This window comes from Maylandia zebra, linkage group LG16 (genome assembly GCF_041146795.1).
Source record: "Maylandia zebra isolate NMK-2024a linkage group LG16, Mzebra_GT3a, whole genome shotgun sequence".
NCBI lineage: Eukaryota > Metazoa > Chordata > Actinopteri > Cichliformes > Cichlidae > Maylandia > Maylandia zebra.
In genome coordinates this window covers 17,739,068-17,749,350 of record NC_135182.1, presented here as the reverse complement: position 1 = coordinate 17,749,350, position 10,283 = coordinate 17,739,068, and the positions used below count along the sequence as shown (strand labels likewise).

At 40.1% G+C, this 10,283-nt stretch overlaps 1 long non-coding RNA gene across 1 annotated transcript; it reads left to right on the top strand.

Annotated features, from left to right (window-relative positions):
* The first annotated feature begins 2,216 nt into the window (after positions 1–2,216).
* On the top strand, positions 2,217–5,770 carry LOC112433320 (uncharacterized). Its single transcript, XR_013093532.1, has 4 exons — positions 2,217–3,074; positions 3,794–3,893; positions 4,972–5,016; positions 5,575–5,770. It is a non-coding gene; the product is annotated as an uncharacterized LOC112433320 (long non-coding RNA).
* The last annotated feature ends 4,513 nt before the right edge of the window (positions 5,771–10,283 follow it).

The following is a 10,283-nucleotide window of genomic DNA, read 5'->3' as shown; positions in this document are numbered from 1 at the left end:
GTCTCGTGCTATTTTAGTAGAAGTGACCCATGACCGTCGGCCAAAACTGACAATATGACTATTAAAAGTCTGAGTAATACTGTAATTTTCTGCTGCTCATTCCTGTGCAATATCCCATCTGACCTCCCGTCATATTTCTTTTCAAGATTTTCTTATTTAATCACTAGTGTACATATATTTATAGATACATATATATATATATTTAGTCATCTTTTCTCTTTTACCACGTCTCTCTAATATTTTGCTCTTTACTATTTTTCTATTTTTTATTTTATTTTATTATATTTTATTATATTTTCTTCTACTGTACCATGCTGCTGAGTGACTGCTGCTCGTCAAACACATTTCATTGCAATGTTGACCCTGTGCTAACTTGCATATGACAAATAAAACTGAAAACTGATAAAACTGAAAACAGTAAAGGCAAAGGGAACACATCAAGTAAGGATTTCACACTCCCACTTGCAACGGCACTTTCAAAGCATAAAGCCAAATGCTTCAAAATTTCATTTTGAGGCATTTTAAAAATGAATGTGTTTGAGTTTCATTGCTCCAAAGTAATGTTTTCATATAAGCAAGATAACCAGTTTGCAACCATGTAAGTACAGTCCTCTATTGTGAACAGACGTGTTGGCAATCTGTCTGCGTTTATAAATTAGACAACAGTTATTTGCAGATCTTCATCAATCTGCCTGAGAGTGATTGCAGTCAGTCTGAGTTGGACTGCAACTGTTTTGAGTCAGGTTGCCTCCAAGGAGGCAGTTTATTATTTTCCTTTCCTAGTTGGACAGATGGCTGTTGTTTTGTTTTTACTGTAGTGTGCTGGGCCATTAATGGCTCAGGGGCTGCAGCGTATCCGCGCCAACACCTAAGGCCAACGTGGAATCACCGGTCAGACTAACATAAAGAAAGAATCTGTTAAATTACACATTTGTATTCATTAAGTCACAGACAATGAAAACAAGCAGAAATCAAGATGTAATATTTTTATAATTTTATTGATGTTAAATTAAAGTCCCAGCTTAGTTATGTTATCAGTGCAAGTCACTTCAATCTGTATAGCACCAAAGGAAACAATGGTGTTTTCAAGGTGCTTCACACTGTAAGGTAACAACTTACAGTATTAAAAAGAAAACCCCAAAAGAACAAACCCCTCTGAGCAAGCACAAGGCGACAGTGGGAAGGAAAAACTGCCTTTTAAGAGGAAGAAACCTTCGACAGAACCAGGCTCAGGGCGGGGTGGCCATCTGCCGCGACCATTCCTGGGGATTTCAAAAATGACTTGATCTGATCTAAATGTAAAACTAGCTCATTTAAAGTGTCCAGTGAGTTTTAGAAAATATTTTGCTGTTGATATCACGATGTCACTATAAAGTGGAAACTTTGTTTCTTCCCTTACACCTCCCAAAAAATGCCCGCACCGATGAGAAGCACTTAGATATGCAACTTGGTTCTGTGAATATCTTTCTTTTGAAAGTTTTAACAATATCTTCATCAAGATCTTGGAAGTTTAATTGCCAGAATGTCACCAAAGATGCATGCTTCCATCTTTTACAGAGGGATTTGAAAACCCTCTCGCTGAGTTTCTTGAACTTCTCTGGTGGGATTTTGTCGTATCTGGCCCTGATTTCAGTCCAGATTTTCATGGTAAGCCGGTTGGAGATAGCTTCAGCACTTTCAATGCTGAAGACTGTGCCTGATTTTTTTGAAACCTGGGAAATCAGTCCTTCCACAAAGATTTCCACTGAAAATCTGCATCTTTCTTTCTTTTCATATGATTCCAGTCTATCAGTAACTGTTACTGCCAACAGGTGTTCTTGGAATACTGAAGTAGTTATGATATTAAATATTGGTTGTTCCATTAAATTCATTGAATCCTCCTCCCCACTCCTCCCCATTTTCAATGATATTAGTGACAATTTATGTAATTTGTCACAAATATCAGTGAAAATCGCATTAGCAATGCAGTCAAAATAATTCTGCACTTTTCGGTCTAAATGCAAATCCATCCCCTTGAATTTGTCCAAGAGTAGATCCAACAAACGTTTTTGGTGAGAATGAGGGCACTTTAAAAGTTTACCAAGCTTTGAAAGCACAGCCTGAATTAATGTCTCTAACCATCTTTCAAAGTCTGTTTTTTCAGGTGGCTCACAGTCTACAGAAGATCTGTGATGCTGTATCTTTTTATATGACTCCGTTTGACTTATGTTTGTTAACGGTGGGATGCTGGCTTCATGTTCAACACAGGATTTCTGCTGCTGGGGATCTGGAATTGGATTGTTTTCTGGTTTTGCAGCACTGTGTTGGTCAGCATTTTGACAGCTTTCTTCTGTGTTAGCTGTTTCTTGGCTGTTAGCATCTATATTCTGTGCTGTATCAAACTCCTGCTCAGCAGAATCGTCCAAAAATTTCACACGTGACAAAACCGTTTTGCCAGTAGTGGTGTGGACAGAACAGTTTTCATGTACAGGGGAGTTCTGGGAAGACCTCAGCGGTGATACTGCTACTGACTGTGCACACAGGTCCATTACGTCCTCTACAAAACCTACAAGCCGCTTAGCGGTGAAGCAATCCGGATAGCCTGAGATAAGCTCTCCCCACTGCTTGATCGAAAAACTACTGAACAAGTTATTCAAGAGGGATACCAAAGCATGTACTGTAGAATTATCCCCATTGGTCTGAACTGTTTCATCATTTGTCATTGTGTTACAGTTCGAGCTTGCCATTTCACTTTTTTGTTTTTTATGTCTAAAATGTTGTTTTGTGTTAAACTCCGTGTTTGAACGTTTAAAGCGCTGCTGTCCCGCTGTGTGAATGCGTTTCAACTGAACAGCCAGGTCTATATATAAGGTCGGTTTAAGGTTTCTTTGTAACGTCACCTGACGTTTCTTTGTAACGTCACCAGTCAAAGGACTGGCCCGCCCCGTCATAACGAAAGGGGCGGGACAAATCTGTTGCTTAGCAACTGAAAAAAAGGCACACCGCGCTGAATGCTACATCCGGCCTGCGACGGTACACCGCCTCCGCACCACCGTTTAAACATGAAGTGTGGATGTTAGAAGATCCCAAATATGGTGAGCTACTGGGAAATTACTCACGTTTTTGTTCTTGAGAGTGAGCGATAATAAGCGACATTTTATTGAGAAATTACAGTAGTCTGTCTACAAAAACTACAAAAATGACCTAAATAAGACAGAAGTACACATTCATTTTTATCGTTTTGTCAACAACAGGGCGCATGAGGTTTGTTCAGTATTTGTTGTGTCTACAAGGCTCAGGCGCCCCCATGAAGTGTCTTATTTGTATAGTTGAAAGCATTATAAAGGAACGCAAAACTAAATTACATATAATTATAATTCTTGGCACTTTCTGGTGTGTGTGAGTTAGTGTTTCTCTTTTATGATTTGTGGGTCCAGCATCAAATTTAGAATCCTTCCCATCACACATGAGGTCTTGAATAATCATCTTATTTTAAAGACCTCGTAGTTTGATAGTTTGCTCTCAGACTGTGGGCTTCCTTGTGGTTTTTAGGATATTTAGAAGTAGAAGGGGATCATCCTTCTGTGGAACCAGCTCCCAGTTTGAATGCAGGAGACGGACACTATCTCTACTTTTAAGATTAAGTTTCAAAGTTACCTTTTTGCCAACGCATATAGCTAGGGCTGAATCAGGTGACCATGAATCCTCCCTTAGTTACCCTGGGACTACCCTGCTGGGGGATTCCCACCATGTGTTTATACACCTCTCTGCATTCAATAATTAGTTCTTGTTCATCTCTGGCTCTCGTCCACAGTGTGTCTTTTGTCCCCTTTTTCGTCTCCTCATCCCCAAAGGGTCGCAGCGGGCTGCCCCTCCCTGACCGTGGTTCTGCCAGAGGGTGCTTCCTGTTAAAAGTGAGTTGTTCCTTCCCACTGTATTGAGGTTTTTTCTTTTTAATTGTAGACTTTCTACCTTACAATCTATACCACCTCGAGGAGACTGTTGTTGTGATTCAGCTCTGCATAAATACAATTAAATCGAATTAAGTGGGTTCAGCTGTTTTGTGAAATAAATGTGAGTGACATGGTAAGTAATAGCCTGCATGTAACTCATGGTAAGAAGAGCAATATCGCCCCCTCCTGGTTCAACCTTTTTTTCTTTGCAGTAATCTTTCCAATAATAATACATATGCACTAACCTCATGCTTGCTGTTAACAATAGCCTAAAGACACAAAATCAAGTTTAGTTTTTTCCTTAAGTTTATGTTTTTTTTTATATGGTTGGCATTTATTTTGTTTCTTTTTAATAATTATATTGATTCTATTGATTGTTTGCCAAGCACTGAGGTCTCTGCTTAGACTGTGCTACTGGGATCACTGATTTAAAAATGAGGCAAAAGCACCAAAGTTGTGCTCAAAAATAGTACAGTGAGCTACAACCTGTTGCTGTAGTAATTCTAACACACTTATTGTTTTTAAATACATACATGTTTAGTTCTTTTAAACCTAATTATATATATTTTTTGCAAAAGTGTCACCTAAACACCCAAATATACGTAATTCAAAACTTACTTTAATTATTACCCATTTGGCTGGTAACATGGACCCAGTCTGATGGATAGTTACTGAACAGATAGTCTTTTCTTTAAAGGCTGCATTCAGAGCAAATCATTGTAAAAACAAGACAAGTAATAACTATAATACTAAACTACAATAGAGAGAAAATCCAGTAAATATAATTATATTATGTAAAAAATATACAAATATTTACCTCTAATTTAAAAAGACATTACAAGGGTACTAGTTTCATTTTAATCTAAACATAATCTAAATTGACACTAAATCAGTTTAAATATTACAGCTGAAGGTGATTTTAATAAATGTACTGCTGCTTGACTTTGTTTTACTACTGCAGTATAATTTATCATGTACAAAAGCTCCAAATGTTGTTTCTCTGACTTAATGTTCTGATGACGTTTGTGTTACTTTGCAGGAAATAGTCAGGACCCAGATGAACCTGTGCTGGAATTCAGTGTGGGTGAGTAATATGAGCATTTATGAAGGCTGTCCATGACCTGTAATTAAATTTAGCGTCATTAGTGCCACTCATTGCAAGTGACAGTGCACATGCTTTCAGCATGGAGTCTGCTCTTATGGTAGCAAAATAAATTCAGAAAATCTCCATCAAAAAGCAGCTCAGCAGCAGAAATATATATGGTCAGCTGGTTGTGAGTTAATGAGCATGTGAAATCAGTGTGAACATTTTGAAACAACAACTCTCCAACCTCGTAATTGTAAGACTGCCTGTGCAGCCACAGGAGCCTTCAGAGAGTCTTCCTGCTTGTCTCTTGGGTTGATTTGCTCGTGTTTTCTCACCCAGTCAATGACTGTAAAAGGGCTGGACTAATTGGAGGCAGGTGTAATTGATTGCACTGATATGCTAGTCTACTTATAGCCCACATTACAAACACTGCTGTGTTATTTTGTCTCTCAGTGCAGGTATGTAATGTGACAAAACCTCTAATGATCTGATATGTTTGGGATGGATGGGCTGTGAATTATATAGTGAATTGTCTTATTTTGTCGCTCTGTGCAGGCTTTCTACTTACAGGGTGGTGGGTCTCAGAGGACAATTGCTACCCCTGTTGAAGTGAACAACGTGTGGAGTGCAACTGGCTTTGTGGCATAGCTGGCTCTGGCCTTGGACTGTGTGTTTTTACTTTGTACCTAAATGGGACACTGGACTTTTAACTACTATTCATTGTGTTTATAAATAAAATTTTAGAATTTTATTGACTGTCATCTTTTTGCCCACGGTGGAGACGGTTGGTCAGACCTAGAATCTGTGTGTGTGTGTGTGTGTGTCTGTGTGTGTCATCAGCAGGGTTTTGCATAAAAGAGTGTGAGCAGGTCAAAAGGTCAATTCATTTATTGTAGTTTTATGGCAGCACCCTCTAGTGGCCTTGAAGCAAACAGTCTCCTAACTAAGCCATGGCATCTCTGGTCTCTCCTACTTTTGTGTGCTCTGCTGGAGGAGCAGCATTGGATCTAGTGATACTGAGTAAGCTGATTAGGACAGGCCTGGAGAAATGTGGTTTGCATGAAGTATCAGGAAAAAAACAACCTTGTATTGTAAAATAATAATACACGAATAATAAATACTTTTCATGACATTCAGATTTCTGGACTCACGAGTTCATAGAACATTAATGTTACGAAACATTGAGAAGTCTTAAAACTACATTGTATACTTATTATTTACTTTAATCAGATTTGACTGGTATTTTTAAACATTACGTTTTTGTTCCTTCAACTATTGTATTTAAGCTTATGACTCACTCACAGTATGTTTATATAACTGCCTAAAAAACGGTGAGGATGTGGCCGCAGTGGCTGAGAAGCAAGAACTTTGCTTTGTCTTTTTTTTTTTTTTTTTTTTTTTTTTTTTTTAAATTGGGAAGCATAAATGAACATACCAGAAAACCCTGCACGAAGGAGCCATATTTGTTTTTTGTGTGTGCATAAGATGAAGCTTTAGTATTATTACACATATGATAAGGATGTTAGCATGCAACACACAAACTCAAGTGGTGTTGCCAAGATAGTTGCTGACTGGCAAGAAACTTCTAGAAGAAATCTGGTGACAGTCCAAAGCACAAATGAACATGTTTAATACTCGTGCAAGACCCTGTGGGAAGGTGCCAGATTGCTGTATTTTGTGTGAATCAGGAAAAGTGCACGGTGATGACTAAAGCTTATAAAACATCTCTCTCCTTATGTGTGCATATATGAGAAAGAAAATTCTGCCAAAGCAACTTTAGCTTCTTGCAAGCATCAGTACACAAAGGATGCTAACACAAAGCTAGCCAAGAACCAAGAGTGATTTTAAAGTTGAACGTATGCCGACCCCAGCAGCCAAAGGGAGCTCCGGGGAGAGCTTCTTGGGGTCCAGTGATGTGTCCTGAAGAGACGACATGAGCTCTCCCTCCTGTAGGCCCACCCCAGCAGTAGGTGCTGTCTGTCTCATTCCGAGTTAACTGCTACTCCTCTACATCTAAACGAGCCAGTTGAGGAGGTTCAGGCATCTGACAAGGGTGCCTCTTGAATGCCTCCTGGGTGAGATGTTCCAGGCATGTCCCACCAGGACAGACAGGACACACCCAGGACATGTTGGGGAGATCACAGCACTCAGCAGAGAATGCCTCAGTGTCCCCCAAATAATGGAGGAGCTGGCTCGGGAGAGTAAGGTCTGGGTCTTCTCTGCTTATGCTACTGCCACCGAAACTGGACACCAGATAAGCTCAGAAAAATGAACAACCTGTTTAAATAAAGGTTAATTTAAAAAAAAATGTTTGTCATTAGCTAGTCTGTGTACATGTACTTCTTCTCCAGTGTTGAAAATGTTAAACTCACAACCTGCACATTTTCTGGTTGCATCATCAAATAAATACCCCCAAAAGTAGTCTGAGTACTTTTACACTGGTTTTATGCTGCGATATTTTCAAAGTCTTTCACTGAACACATTCAGTCACACATTGTTCATAATTTATTGGAAGTTTATTGTTTAATGTCCTGTCTAAATAACTTCAGTCACCATTTGTATTCATTAATGAATAACTGACTTCCAATATTAAAAGAAATAGAAACTGTTGTGCTGTTGTTCACGTAGAAGGGCCTGCTGCTGGATGTCCAGACTTTGTGCGTCAGCAGGAGGGTCAGGGTACAGGGTTCGAACCTCCTCATGAGATGTCGTATCTGCTGGATAAAAGCAAGCTACATCACATCAGGGATTGTCCTAGAGCTGCCCTACAGTAACAATCAACTGACTAATATATGAAATACTTGCAGTAGCACAATAATAAACACAAAGCAAAAAAGTGTTTAGTGAAGATAAAAAACCTCATCAAAGTTTTAGTTTGGATAAAGGGAGACAGAGCACCAATCTAAACAAGTCTAAACCATCTGGCACCTCCACACTTGTAAGAACAGCATGACCAAAGTGATTGTAGGAGGAAACAACCTTGACTTCCTTTACATAGCTTAGTACTGAGAATAAAAGAAAAGCATGATTAGAATTATTTGTGCTTCTTCTTCTTTCGGCTGCTCCCTTTAGAGGTCGCTACAGTGGATCATCCGCCTCCATCTCTCTATTTCTAGCATCCTCCTCAGTCACACCAACCCCCTGCATGTCCACCTTCACTACATCCACAAATCCTTTCTGTGGTTGTCTGAAAACATCATCCACGGAGACTCTTGCCTGATCTCATCTGTCAGCCTCTCCATCACCAGTGCAAACAAGAAGGGGCTCAGAGCCTCTCTCTGATGTAATCTCAACCCATCACATACTTCTCTGCCCCTCAGGACTTTCTTATGCAGCACCACAGTTACTCTCTTCGCACCTTATCATAGCCTTCACTCCTACCCTCTCTATGCCTCCCGTCTCCATCCTCTTCAGAGTTGCCTCACTTCCTTCTCTAATTCAATTTTCGTCCAAAGTACTCCTTCTCCCTTCTCAACACACTTTCTTCACATTAGCACATTTCCATCTCTATACTTGGTTACTCTCTTCCAGCACAATTTATGTGCCTTGCCATTCATTAAAAATCATTTTCTCCTTAGTGTCCAGCCTCACATACAACTCACTACAAGCCTTTTCCTGTGCCAGTGACACCGCTCTCTTTGCTGTGCACCTAGCCTTTTAGTACTCCTTCCTTCAGCTCCCTGACTATCCCACTCTTTCTTTGCCAGTCTCTTCCTTGAATACATTCCTGAATCTGTTATTATTTGTGCAATGAAAATTAAATCAAGAAAGATTTTGCTTTTACAGTCTCACTGCAGGTTGATACATTATAAGCACGCCTGTGGTTCACATAAGCATTAAAAGCTTGTATTACTCCCTGATGTTTTGCCTGTTAGCATGTGCAGCAGCTGGAGAAGGACTCCTAGCTGAAGACAGGACAGCTTCTCGATGTGCAGATTGGTCGTCTTCTACGAAGAAGCAAAGGAGAAAAACCCCAAATTAAACAGAACAACTACTTCTAATAACAAACAGACGTCTCTCTAAAACCGTGGCAGCAGTTCACCATGTCAAATGCTTTCTTGTCGTGCACAGTGACTATAACAATCAGCCCCACTGGCTGCACTGTCCTGCAGTGACATAAGTTAATTCAGCATTGCTATAAAACAATGAGGCTATTACGTTTGACCTGTACTTGCAGAATACATTCCAAAGCTTTTGTTTCCTAAAGCATTCGTCCTTCTTTGTGAGCAGTTTGTGACAAAAGAAAAGCCCAGAAACAGGCACCAGTTCAAAGGCATTTCTCAGATGATTTGCTGTAAACTTGAATACAAGCACAGATGAATAAATGTCTTGTAAAACATTGTACTGAATACATTCTTCACTACGAATATCAAATTAAGATCACACGTTAACAGCCCAGAGTTAGTATCGTGTCTTTGCCTCACCACATCTGGGGGTTAACTGGGTTAAATTCAACATAGCAGCGTCTCTAAATGACTGATTCTAAGCCTGGCACAAAAGATAGAAATCCCTGTTGTTCTGGCATCTTATGCCTGCACACATTACCCTGCTGTTCAGTGGTGCCTGACTGCAATACCTGTTTACCAGATTGTAGTGGGTCTCGTGTGAATCTGTGCAACCCATCTGAACCTCCAGTTGTCACCGCTCTTTCCTCAGACACCAACGTAAGGCTGACAGCAAACTGAACACTTCCTGTTGATCATCTGAAGCACGACAGGGGACTGAAGGCAGGGCAGGGATCAGGAAAATAAAGGTTTATAATTTGCACAAATCTTACCCTGCTGGCTGGGAATTTCATTGGGTGGTGGGTGGTTTGGTGCTGACACTGAGCAATTCTGTGAATGCATTTTTATTTATTTATAGAGTTGTCATACAGGGCAAAATGTGAAAAAATTTGCAGTCTTTGCAATGAGTTACTCAGAGTTCTAGACGAGCGCTGGCTAAAAACAGAGGAGGGCCTAGATGGCGCAAGATTTGCCAGCTTTTTCTGCAAGGTTGGGATGGGCGGAGAGGGCTGCCTCTGCAGGACGACAACTAGATTCTTTCTTTGTCATTCTTTGACAACGACACAGCGAGCTGAAGCACTCCTGTCTTTTCAGGCTTACTGTACCTCATAATTCAACCGTGAGTTAAATCAAACCAGTCGTCGTCTGATTTTTGTTATGTTTAAAAACTATAGTGTCACCGTCTGCCTGAGAAATATTCTGCTACAAGTGGGCTTTGGTATTGTTTTTCTCTCCTTTTCTCTCCCTCTATCGCCTGGG